This window comes from Bombus pascuorum, chromosome 7, assembly GCF_905332965.1.
Source record: "Bombus pascuorum chromosome 7, iyBomPasc1.1, whole genome shotgun sequence".
NCBI lineage: Eukaryota > Metazoa > Arthropoda > Insecta > Hymenoptera > Apidae > Bombus > Bombus pascuorum.
The window spans coordinates 12,063,333-12,075,829 of record NC_083494.1 but is presented as its reverse complement, the minus strand read 5'-3'; the positions used below and the strand labels follow the sequence as shown (position 1 = coordinate 12,075,829).

The 12,497-nt window shown below is 33.1% G+C and overlaps 1 protein-coding gene across 3 annotated transcripts in view; it reads left to right on the top strand.

Annotated features, from left to right (window-relative positions):
- The window catches only part of LOC132908713 (MAP/microtubule affinity-regulating kinase 3-like), a 51,066-nt gene that overhangs the window by 31,412 nt on the left and 7,157 nt on the right, over positions 1 to 12,497 (top strand). For 2 of the 3 annotated variants that reach the window (XM_060962973.1, XM_060962971.1), the window contains exon 1: positions 11,635 to 11,886. The exons of the other annotated variant lie outside the window; for it this stretch is intronic. The gene's annotated coding sequence lies outside the window, so the exon portion shown is untranslated. Of the gene's footprint in view, positions 1 to 11,634; positions 11,887 to 12,497 lie in introns of those variants that run through there. 3 annotated transcript variants of the gene reach the window in all.

The window sequence follows — 12,497 nt, the reverse complement described above, 5'->3', positions numbered from 1 at the left end:
ATTTGTAAAATAGGGGATTTCACTACGGTTTGAATCGTTACGGTTATTTCCAGCTCCTTCTGGCTTTAGAGACTTTCATAAATTAAACTATACTACGCATTCAGCGCCGGAAAAAAGATTGTACAATGCGAGAAACAAAAGATACAAGTTGAACGAACTATTTTTTCAAGTGTGTCCTTCCATTAATTAATCATTATATATTAATCATTATATTTCTGTTGCTTCTCAAAAATTAATTTTCTAATTATTGTAACTTGTACGCGTTAATCAAACGTAATGCGTTATTTAATCTCTGACTTCCATGTATCGATTATTCTCGTATAACGTTTAAACGACCAACCGTTCCTTGAAACGACTTTACAAATCAATTTCTTCGTGATAAAAAATCAATAATCGTATTAACTTTCGCTCACAATTACATTACTATGCATTTATACCAGTCGTGATAATCGACTATTTATTTCTAGCTTTAAATATTTCAATATGCCGAAAGAATAAAATACTTCCTTTTATAGAATAAGTAACAAATAATTATTATTCCATTCATTATATTATTTAGCATAGACTGTATTATCGATTCAATTAAATTGCACTAAACCATATAAATACAAATACGTAATACTTTGTTTCTTAATACATTTAGATACATTTACGCGCGCAGAACTCGAGCATGCTAGTTCAATTTACAAACCAGAAGCCTATATTCGCCCACAAGAAACAACAACCCTTCATCGTACAACCATTACATTATCTCGAAAATATGAAAAGAAGAAAGTTTGTTTTATACGTGGCTTACTATACTATACTAGAAATAATTTTTTTTTCACAAAATATAATATATATGTGATATAAATAAATAAATAAATATATATATATATATATATATATTGGATTAAATCCAACAAAAGTTGCTGAAAGACGCAAGGAAAGAAAGAAATCTCCACGCTTAATACACCACTCAACATTCAATATTAAAACAAATATTTCGATTAAACGCATCAAAACCAACAAAATTACCTAAAGGCTCGGAAAAAGGGGGAGAAACCCCTTTATAGATCAAACTCTTAGATTCTATGCTCTATAACACCTAATAGCACACTCTATTTTCTTCGCCATTTACCTATCCCAACAGCGGGTATCAGAATCGACGCGTCATGCCAACGCACAAAACCAGAGCCCTAAACCTTCGACCATCGAAACATCAATCCCGTATCGTAAAACCACCCCAACAACTTCGCCCATCTTCGACAATATTAAAGACAACGACCTTTCACGCCTCTGACCCAGGATATATCTTTGCCATTTCTTTTTCCATCAAGGTTCAAGCTATGTTTCAGGAATTCGGCATTATTTTCTCGTTGCTCCCACAGGAATCTCTTCTCCGCTGTTATTTCAGGTCGATTCGAGAGTTCTATTTGCAGATGACCGATGAAAGAGAGACGGAGACAGAGACAGAGACAGAGAGTGGTGTAGCGTTGGCATTTCGTAAATCTCGCAGGTTTAACCGTATCGGGCGACTTCTGGAGGGCTGAGGCGTCGGAGGCGGCGGTAGTTGCTGCGTCTTCTTACGTTGACGCGGTAAAGCGCGCTTCAAAGGAGGGCCGGGGGATCTGGTGGGGCCCGGGATTGACGTCATTCAATGACGTCAAACCAGGACCGTGCCGAAAGCGACCAGGAACCACGTCCAACCGAATATCCTGACTACGTGACCTACTACGACTATATTTCAATCGTACCACGTTTTGCAATACGGTTACTCGATAGCTGCTTGGATTAAGAAACCAAGTTTACACATTGAATCACAGCGAAATTTAGGGAGAATTTCGAAATATTGTATCTCTGTGAAATTACCAAATTATTAAACAACATACACATCGTGCGATCCTAACTTTTTCCGTTTATTGGATATCTCTGTGATTACTTTCGGTAAAAAATTATTTCTCAGTCAATTAAAGTACATATTTTTTACAGGTCTATGGAACACTTAGTTACTTGTCATCGTAGAGCGTTTTGCTTTGAAGTATATTTTGCGTTAGAGTATATTTTCATTTCTTAAATCCATCGTCGTTTGAATCACCTCGATATTCGTCACCATGTTCGTTGCAATTTTCAAATTACAATGCTTGATAAAAGTATAGAAATTATAGAATTTCCCAAAAATCACTTTGGTGACTAATAGAAACTTTAGCATTTCTTAATCGTTTAATTATTATACAAGCACGATTAATTATGATGAGTCATAATGGCGGCAAGAAAAGGAAGCCGATATATTAAAGCAACAAAAAAGATACAAAAGAAGTAGATGCGTAAATGAAGATTACTCAGAACTTGTAGTTTTCCCCAATTTTGTATGCATTTATGTAAACGTATTACACGTATCGATAATATTTTAACAGATGCAATAAAAAGCGACAGATTGCTATTGATAGACTGTGTCCGCATTCCTTATCAATGTTTTACATCTTTGTATTTTAACCTTCGATAAATTTAAATCCCAATATTCGATAAATTCAAATCTACCAATAACTTCACAATTTCTACACATTCCTAAAAATTGACATAAATTTACAAAAGTATATTTGAAATTAATGATCAGAGACAAAGGAGTCTAAAAAACGTTCCAAAAGTTTTTGAATTTTGGACTTCAAACTCAAGACGTCAGAAATCGCCTTGAGTTCCATTATGCAACTTCAGTACAATTGTCAACTCATATATATTATGTACATACGTGCGTACTGTACGATATGCAGACATTGATAAATCAAACAACCGCTCGTTATCGATAAGATCTCACTTCGTCTTCGCGTCATGTCAATTGTCTCAAAAGAAGACAGCAAGTGGAAGACAAAAAAAGCCCAAGACTTTTGAAATTTTCAATGACTTTTAACATCGCTGTTTGTTTAGAAGTGTGACACAATTCGCAATAAAAAGGATTCTTGTCACATCACTTATGTCTTGTACAACCATACTGGAATTAAAATATTAGATTTTTAAGACCCCATGTAATTAGATAAAATTAAACGTTTAGGTACATATATGGCTGACTAGGAATCATAATTGTATCAGAATCATAAGTCAGTCTATTGTTATTTTTTATAAAATAATATCTTAGTTCTATTGTTACATATTATATATTTATATTATTACAAATGTCAATATATATTTTGAAATTATAAAAACACATTATGACGTAAACTGAATTTAATGAAATTTAATCTTTCAACTGAGTATCACAATCTGTATCGCAACCTACTGCACGAACAAAAGACATCGAAAGATTATCTTCGTTTTAATCTATCTACCGCTATTAGTGTCACTTTTATTACGAATAAAATTTACAACACTATTATCTATCTAATATAAAACTATTGTAAAGAATCCCAAGACATTCAGAATATTCTTCACTTCAATCGATCGAAAGGATTTGTGTCTACGTGTCCTTACTGAGGCAATCGCCAACTATGACGGACAAACCAAGTAGAAATCGTAAATCGGTTCATCGATGCTATTGCGTGGCTGTTCCTGTGAAATCCCTAACCACTCGACGTTTATTATGACACAAATGGTTAAAGTGCGAAGATTGTTTGCACAAGAATAGAAAGTGAGATCGTAACAAGACATCGAAGGCAAGAAGCTGTAAAAAAGATGGAAAGTTGAGCGGTTAAGGCTGAAGGGAAAGCGAAACGTCTTGTACGGACGACATGTGTTACATTGATAGATGCGCATTAGGAGTGATAAATATTAATTTATTTATAGTTACTATAGTTACTATAAATCACTATGTTCTTGCTTTAGATTTTTGAAACATTGAAAATTATGGTTTTTAACTAATTCATCGAAAATTAACAGAACTCTATTAGAACAATAAGCTAACGAATCTATCCTTAATTAAAACGTTCGATCTACTACACTTTATATTTATATATAAATTTATTGTATAATTTTCTTTGTCTATTCATAAGTCAGTCTATTGTTATATTGTCTTTGTCTATTTCATTCTTGTCTATTTTTATTTTTATTTAATCTGTAATATTTACCTCTGTGGTAAATATTCCAAATATTTCAATGCATACGAAAACAGGACAATATGTCATTATTCGATCATCGTATCAGATTAGAACACATTGATATCTCAATGGCAATTTTCCATTCCACAATGTCTTACCAATCCTTTCGCCATACAACTTTATCAGTCGCCACCCACTGTTCAAATAAGATTTATCTTGTCGTTTTATTTATTTTTTTTTAAACAAATCCAAAATTCAAACAATGAATTAAATTTTATTCGTGGGATAACTCGAAGGAAAATTTCTATTAATTTTATTATTGTATTAAAAATACAAGAAAGACGTGAATCATATGAATCTTTATATATGCGTAATTTAAAACACTGATGCAGCCAATTTCATTGATGCAATCATGTGATAAGTCGAAATAGTAAATAGACTGCGAATAGTAGATAATCATGCATTTGTGGAAAATTTAAATATACAATATTATATAAAATATTTAAACTACAAAAAAACCAATCTCTGTTTACATTTCATCTCTTCAGCATGTTTGTAAAGATGAATTTACATAAATATCCGTAGCCAAAAGAAAAAGCGATTTGCAGACGTTCGTCATTCAACTCAGTTGTGATCCACAACATTCTTCGATCTGGAATCGTTCACGTCTCACGAACGTGCGTACGATCTTCGCCTTGTTCGACGAAATAAACGAACTGATGAGAAAAAGCAAAACTACAGGATTACTTATTTTAAGAAATCATTTATGAACCGCTATTTTAAGCTCACGACGTGCAAAACTTTGGTGGCACGCAGACTGACCCAGGTCCGGGTTGTTTTCCTACTTTTGTTAATTGCCACACAACATTTTTTTTATTACCGTTATGTAATTAAGAAAATTATTAGAAATTATTGTACAATAATTCGATAGTCTTTAATTGATCTTTTCGTTACATTTTATTTTTCCTATTTTATTCACATTACTGATACAGATTAAATTTATAGGATATATATATATATTTATATTTGTTATTATTATTTGTACGCATACATCTAAAGAAATGAAACCTAAATAGAGACTCGTTTGGGATTGTTCACTTGCAGTATTTAGTTTTTCATTTTCACGATACATGCTAGAAAATTTATATAAGCATCCATTTCTTATGTTTTCCTAGTGGAAACTGCGGCAACTAATGGATTAAAATTATCAACGAAGAGAATAAATGTCCTGGAAGCCAAAGTGTGTTTCAACCATAAGTTTCTTCCCAACGCAACATTACGCTGTTTCGCGTGAGTGTCAGTTTAAGACCAATCTTCGCAATCCTATTATCCTGATCCTATTACTAGATTTTCTAATAATGCTAACAGCTTATGTGGTAGCTTAACGTTTCCTACGGTTCAATATAATATCGTTCTACCGATTATCTCGATATTTAAACGTAAAAAAATATATTATTCCAAATAAAAATAATTAAAAATGCAGAACGACGCGGATAAAACGTTTATCAGTTTCATTGTTCTCTTCTATGGTGTTCCTGTATCGTACAAAATTGTGGTTCGCTTGTCTGAATATCGCAGGAAAATAAAAAAAGGACGTAGATCGTGAAATAGATTCTGCTATATTAAGAGAAAGCTTTTTACTGAATATCCAATGTGCGTAAGTACTTATATATAGGTATGTATACCATATGGAGTTCGCGCGCAATATGATGGATGAGATAATTCACATACTCAATTCTTCAATTGTCGTTCAATTCTAATTTCTTTAAATTAAAATTAATACAGCCAATAAATTAAACGATTATCAAACTGCTTGTTTCGATTTTATCTTTTTTTTTTTTTTTAAATTTTCTTTATACCTACGTTCAAAAATTGTATTCTTCAGTTCTTAATTATGAGCATAGCGATTCTTATTAATATATATACATTTATTTTCACGTATACTTATATTATCTTATACTTACATTGTTTCACGTACTATTTCGTGCTATCACGATTACTTGCTCAATTTGCCATTATTAAATGTTCATTATATTCGAGTTCTAAATCAAATGAAACTAGCATGGTACGGAAAGAAACGGGCAATGAGTCATAGCTTTCACGTGACGAACAAAATACACCGTTAATAATTCTCGTTCTTTGGAAAACGGGTTAACTAGAAACTTCGATAAGTTTGAATCATACCGTGAAACACGACTGACGCACGACGATTTTGCTATCAATACAAAAAGGGAGTTAAAGAAAAGCGGTGGTATCCGAAGAAAAGAAAAAATAAGAAAGGCGATAGAATGAGAAAAAAATGGTAAAAGGAACAAAAATACTTCAGAGAGAAAGAGGAACATAAAGGTAATATAAATATCTAAAAAAGAAAGGAAAAACATAAAAAGAAATAACAAAGGCGAAAGAATAGAGAAGACAAGGTGTAGCCTACAAGAGAAAAAAATGGATCAGAGGAGAGGGCAAGAGAAACTTAAAAATAAGTACAAGAAAGTATACAAAAGAATGAAACAATTTCTGTTGTTAGATCGTACTTTATAATATCAATTCCCCTCGTATAAAAGATGACTAAAAAAATGTTAATCAAAAATTACACTTTAACTATGCTTCGACAAGATACCAAAGTAAATTAATCTTCCTCAGATATTAAAAGACTCAATTTACGATATATAGAAAAAAGGAAAGAAATTTGTAAAAATACAGAAGACCCTAAAGAGATAGAAATAAGTTAGTAAAAACAGAGACACCCTATAAAAGATCCCAATGAAAGAGAACAAAAACATTAACAACGTACAAAGAAATAAGAAGAAAACGCGAAACATTCCAGAAGAAAGAAAAAGAAATGGAAGAAGTAAGAAAATAAACAGAAAGAGAGGTGTCTCGGCGGAAAGAAAGAAATAGAAAGATATGTAACAAAAACACGTAAGAAAAGAAATGAAAGAAAAGGGCGACAGATGCGTAAGAAAGGGTGAAAAGAACGGAAGTTTCCACGAGATGATTCGTGCGAAATGAAAATACCTGGGCATCGGAGTTCCTTCCGTGATCGTCATAAGCTTTCGACGAATGCATCGTGGCGTTCGGCTGTTTTAATTATGACGCACTTGGAACATATTACACCAGCTTGTCCGTGGCATGATGCCGAAAATACGTCGATGAAAGACACGCGATGACGCTCGAAAGCCAGGTCGGTCTGAACGGGATTACGTCTCGTGTAACCCGAATAAATCGCGCGGACGTTCGCGTTGTACGATTCGTGAATTGCTTTACGGTGATTCAAGTCGTTAATTGCAAACGTGTTGATCGCAGGTAAAAGGAAAAGGGAGGAAAATTAGGGAAAAGAGAAAGGAAGCACGTCACGTACTTTATAAACTTTTTAATATGTTATCAATACATATAGATACACAGCGATGTGATCGCGTTCGAACAAATTGAATTTCTACGACGAAAAAGCAATATCGTCGAGCTGTACGTGAATATGATTCGTTTTTCGTTTTCTTATTTTTAGGAATTTTCGTTTTATTTTATCTTTACTGGCGTTCATAAAAATACGAATTTTGAAAAAATATATTTACATGAATTTATCCACGATTTAATTATAAAGTTCTATTAAACACGTAAATAATATTCGTGCCGATTGAATTCGTACGCAATTTAAAAGGTAGTTTACTTCGGGAATAATTGTCTCTTCTAAGAAAACCATTGGTACTTCGACTTCTTCTCGAGTTAGACGATCACCTCTCGAGACCGTGAAACGGAATGGAATTTATTCAGATTTATTTTTACCGGTAGAAGAAAATAGATAACACGAATATCTATCCTTGACTAGAACGATTACATAGATTAAAAAAGAACGAAACGAACGACGTCTCTATTGAATAAAAACACGTTCATCAATGACACCGTGAATCGTTGTTCGTCATTTCCGTCCTATTATCTGCCATTATCTATCGTTATCCGTCATTCGAGCAAGATTTTTACTGCGACCACGATCGTAGGCGTAACCGGCTGGAATTATGCACAACCGATGCGTTTAAATTATTGCAAACGTTTCATAAATGTACATGGAACGTTTCGATATGAACGAACACCGCTACGTATGTAACTTTACATCTATGTTTAACGTTACTACGTCCTAATGCGAAAAGTCTATCGTGTAACCTTTGCCTAACATGCAATAAATACGTTATATCGTTCATTTATGAATATTTCATTTTCCAAGCGTGGAACTACCAATTACCAAGTACATATACATGGAAAAGGAATGGTCATAGATATTGGTAGCATTGGTAAAAAAAATGGATGAATTTAAAAAAAAAATACACCAATCGCATACGAGTAAGATAAGCAAACGATCGTGTATAACAGTATACATAGAGTTATTGGCGAATGCATCCGCTTGGTTTATGTATGCACGTAAAAAGGTGTTTGCTGGTTTTAATATCGAAGATGAAATGATAAGTTAAAACAATTGTACAAATCTTCATTGTTACTAGATTGTAGGCTTTTGCGTAAATTTATGTTTCTGTGAACATATATAAGGAAATAAAATCTGAACAAAAATTTCTTTCGACCTTTAAATATTATAACGAATATTTTATTTTCGATTTTTGGTATACTCTAACGCGCGTAAATCTTCGATCTTCGATGTTGCTTTATGATTAAAAGCGATATTCTGATACGATATAGTTAAGAATGTAAAGAACTTGTTAGGCTTAATGATATGAGAATGTAAGTTTTTGAAAAGTAGCTGTTAGATCGATGAAACTTTGTAAAAAAAAAAAAAGTCAAAAATATAATTATTAAGAAGCAATATTTGAATATTATGGCAGATTGATTTTGATGATAAATATAAATATCCAAAACTTCTTCCACTATATCTAATATCTTTCTAGTTTTAGCTATTTTGTATTAAAATATTCCTTGATAGTCATAAGGTGACATTAAAATCGAGAAATTAATAAAAATGTATTTATCATGTTTGCATTTCATTCGTTAAAACTTAAGAATAAACAGAAAGAACTAGTAAAATTTAATCTGTGGGTTTCAGATTAACATATTCACGTAATTTGAATTTATGACGTACCTATTCAAGGTTAAAAATAGTTCACTGTTAGATATTGCGACTTGACATTGCACCTCGACATAAATCTAGTATTGATGAATAACATCGTTATATATATATATAGTAAGAAATTATTCATTTATATCACAAATAAATGCGCAAAAAGTTATTTACAACTTCTTTTTATACCTTTATCTTCTGTAATATAGACATAGATGACTTTTTTATGCATATATGTCTAGAATCGAGCTAATTCCGTGAATAATTTTTCCGATAAAACGTTTAAACACAAATATTTACATACTAATCATTATATCATTATTAATAAATACATATGTATACTTTTGTAATAAAAGTGTTTAAGCACAAGAAGAATAACATTTTTCATTTACAGATCTTGACTTTGATATTCAAAAAATTATGACTTTTGTGTCGCTAACTCAAACATGTGATTTTAATTAATAAATACAACAATCTTTCTTATTATTATTTGAAACAAACTTTAATATAATTTAATTTACGATATTATTAAATTTATATTATTAATATTATGGTATTATAGTAAAATTAATTTTCTCAAATCTATTATTGTACTCTCAAAAATTTCTTATTTCTTATTTTTTTTTTTTTTTAACACTTTTATTTATTAAAAGAAACCTTTCGGATATAATTGATCCACGTTTATGATTCGACGCTATCAGAAATACGTTTACGGAATAAAAATTCAATATGTATAGATAGGATTATGGTAAACATGACGCTCATGAAATAATCAAGGTCGAAATAATGTTTCGTAAGAGAAATATCAATTAATCAGTAACGTAATATCTAATCAACGGGATTGGCGGCATAATTCTTGTTATTCTTTGGTATTTCACAAATTTTGATAACGAACGGGAAAAGAGCAATCACCCTGTGTGTCCCTTGACCTACCGTAACAAACGATACGCGTGCCGACCGAAAGTACACAATTGCTTTCGTTTACTTTTTTTCGTTTCACTCTTTCTGACGCGCAAAAAAGTCTCTAATCTCGACATAATTTACGAAATACGTAGCTCGCAGCCTGTTTTTAAAAATGCTTACGATAGGAAACTCAGGTTTGACGTCAATTCGTTAAAAAAAGTTACCAGTATTTACTGGTATTAATTATCTACGATCGTCGATGACGACTGATCGCAAAATTGCTGACGACTATCGGGAAATAAGTAACCTGTACAGATAACGTAAAATTGAAAATATGTAGTAAAGCAATTTAAATCGTAAATACCAAACGATGAACTATATACATATATTGTATGGCGACGAACGTGAAATTGGATCACGTTAATGAAATAGGTACAGCGAGTCGTGAAAGTATCTAAACATTTGCCATAGAAATCTTTTATGTGTACATTGTACTTATTATGTAAAACGTTTGGAAATTTCATTAACAATATAAGGAGAATCAACTATCATTGGTAAAGTCCATAATAAATCTAAAAATGTATAGAGAAATTAGTTACAAAATTCATAATAGTAATAGTATAGTTTGTTTCATCGTCAGTTTTATTTTTATCTTAATGTATTTATTTCTTTTATACCAGACTTTATATTCTTTTTTGAAAGATACAAAAATAGTATCTAGTGAGGGCATGAAACAACGAATTTGTATGAGAGATTTGTAAATTCGTAAAGTATAATATATTACATATTACATTTAAATAATTTCTTGCCTTCTACTTTTAAAAAATTATTTCCCAAAGTTAAGACTACAACATGTTTTGTTAGTGATGTTACTAACAAAATTAATTATCTATTTTTATGATAAATGTTCAAATATTCAAATGTTCCGTATAACATACATGATAAGTTCATAAGAAATTTCTACAAGAACATATCCAAATACATTAACGATGTATCTTTGAAATACCCTTGATAATATCAAAAACCCTTTATAGGAATTAACGATGCATCAGCTCCTACGTCACGTAATCATATTCCACTTTCTCCCGCAAGCGAACTACCGCGAATTTCGTTAGAACGACGGATCGAATTGTGTTGGCGGTGTGCACGTAATCGCTTGGTTGGCATTTATCAACGAAAAAGGAATCATTCGAGGAAAAACCAGAAAGAAAGATAAAGAGAGAAGTCAGCAACTAGCCGACCACGTGGTGGTACACGAACTATTTGGCTTGTAATTACACCCAGAAACAATTAACGATGAGCCGATAGTAGCACGTACGTTGACGTCAATTGTCGAAGATAACGTGTATGCGCGCGTGCACGTCTCCTGTAACGGTGCTAGTGTAGGAGACATAGTGGGGGAAAAACGACGATACGCAAAAATAGTAGTAGGGGAACGGTAGATAGTGTTAGTATTCGCTAAGAACGGGATGGTGGGGGTAAACGACGATACGCAAGAGTAGTGGTGGGGTGACAGTACGTAGTGGTAGTGTTCGCTAAGAATGGTGTGATGAAGGAAAGGGTATACGGAGGGGTGGGAAGCGAGCAATGACGAAGAGTAAAGAGTGGGAGAAAGAGAGAGAGAGTCGAGGCCGGCGACTCTAGCATAGCAGGGGGGTAGCAACATGGCCGTCGGTCAGTCGGTATCGAACCGCCGCATTACGCGAAGCTCCTACGACCCTCGTCGTAGGACCGCCGCCGCTTTAAAACGAGATTTCGGAATCTCGTGAACGTGAAGGACGATTTTTGTACCGATGGCATCGGGTTTCCGGCCTTACGCACCCATCGAGGTCGGCAACGCCAGCGCGACATTTTCGCTTCAAAAACGGTTCTACCGGTTCGAAACGTGTACCCGGTAATTCGGGCCAGGATCGAATTGTAAGTAACGAGCACTCGTCCAACCAGTAAATGTTATCTGGATTCTCTCTGTTGTCGTGCTCGTAATAAAATCAACGTATAGATCGATGGAATGAGTTGTAGATTTTTTAATGTTCTTTGCACGGCTTTTTCTTTCATCTATGTGCTCATTTCTTTTCTTTTATCGTCTTATCGAGGACTATCGACGGGTATCGATCCTGGACCAGTCGATAGGCAAGAGGTCGTTGTCGATCCATGACGTCAGTTCAGAATACCTATTGTACTTGTTGCAGGAAGCTTTTACACTTTTGTGAGGATGCTTCTTTTGTAAAGACCTTCCTCGGCTTTTTTAGTAGTTTTTCACAGAATAACGATGTCGTTCTTGCTTATACGTTGCGGGTACGAGCGCAACGCTCTCCGTTGAAAATGTTCGTTTTCGATCAACACGAATTGTAATGAAATTTCTTATCTCGTTTAACTTTCCGTTTCCTATATACACTACATGTATAACGGAATTCTACATACTATCTATTGTTAGAAAGGAACGTTGCTGTTTTGAATAAATTGTTCGAGAAAATATAAAACGATTATTTGGAAAGATTTTTAAGTTGCCATTAATGAATATCATACAG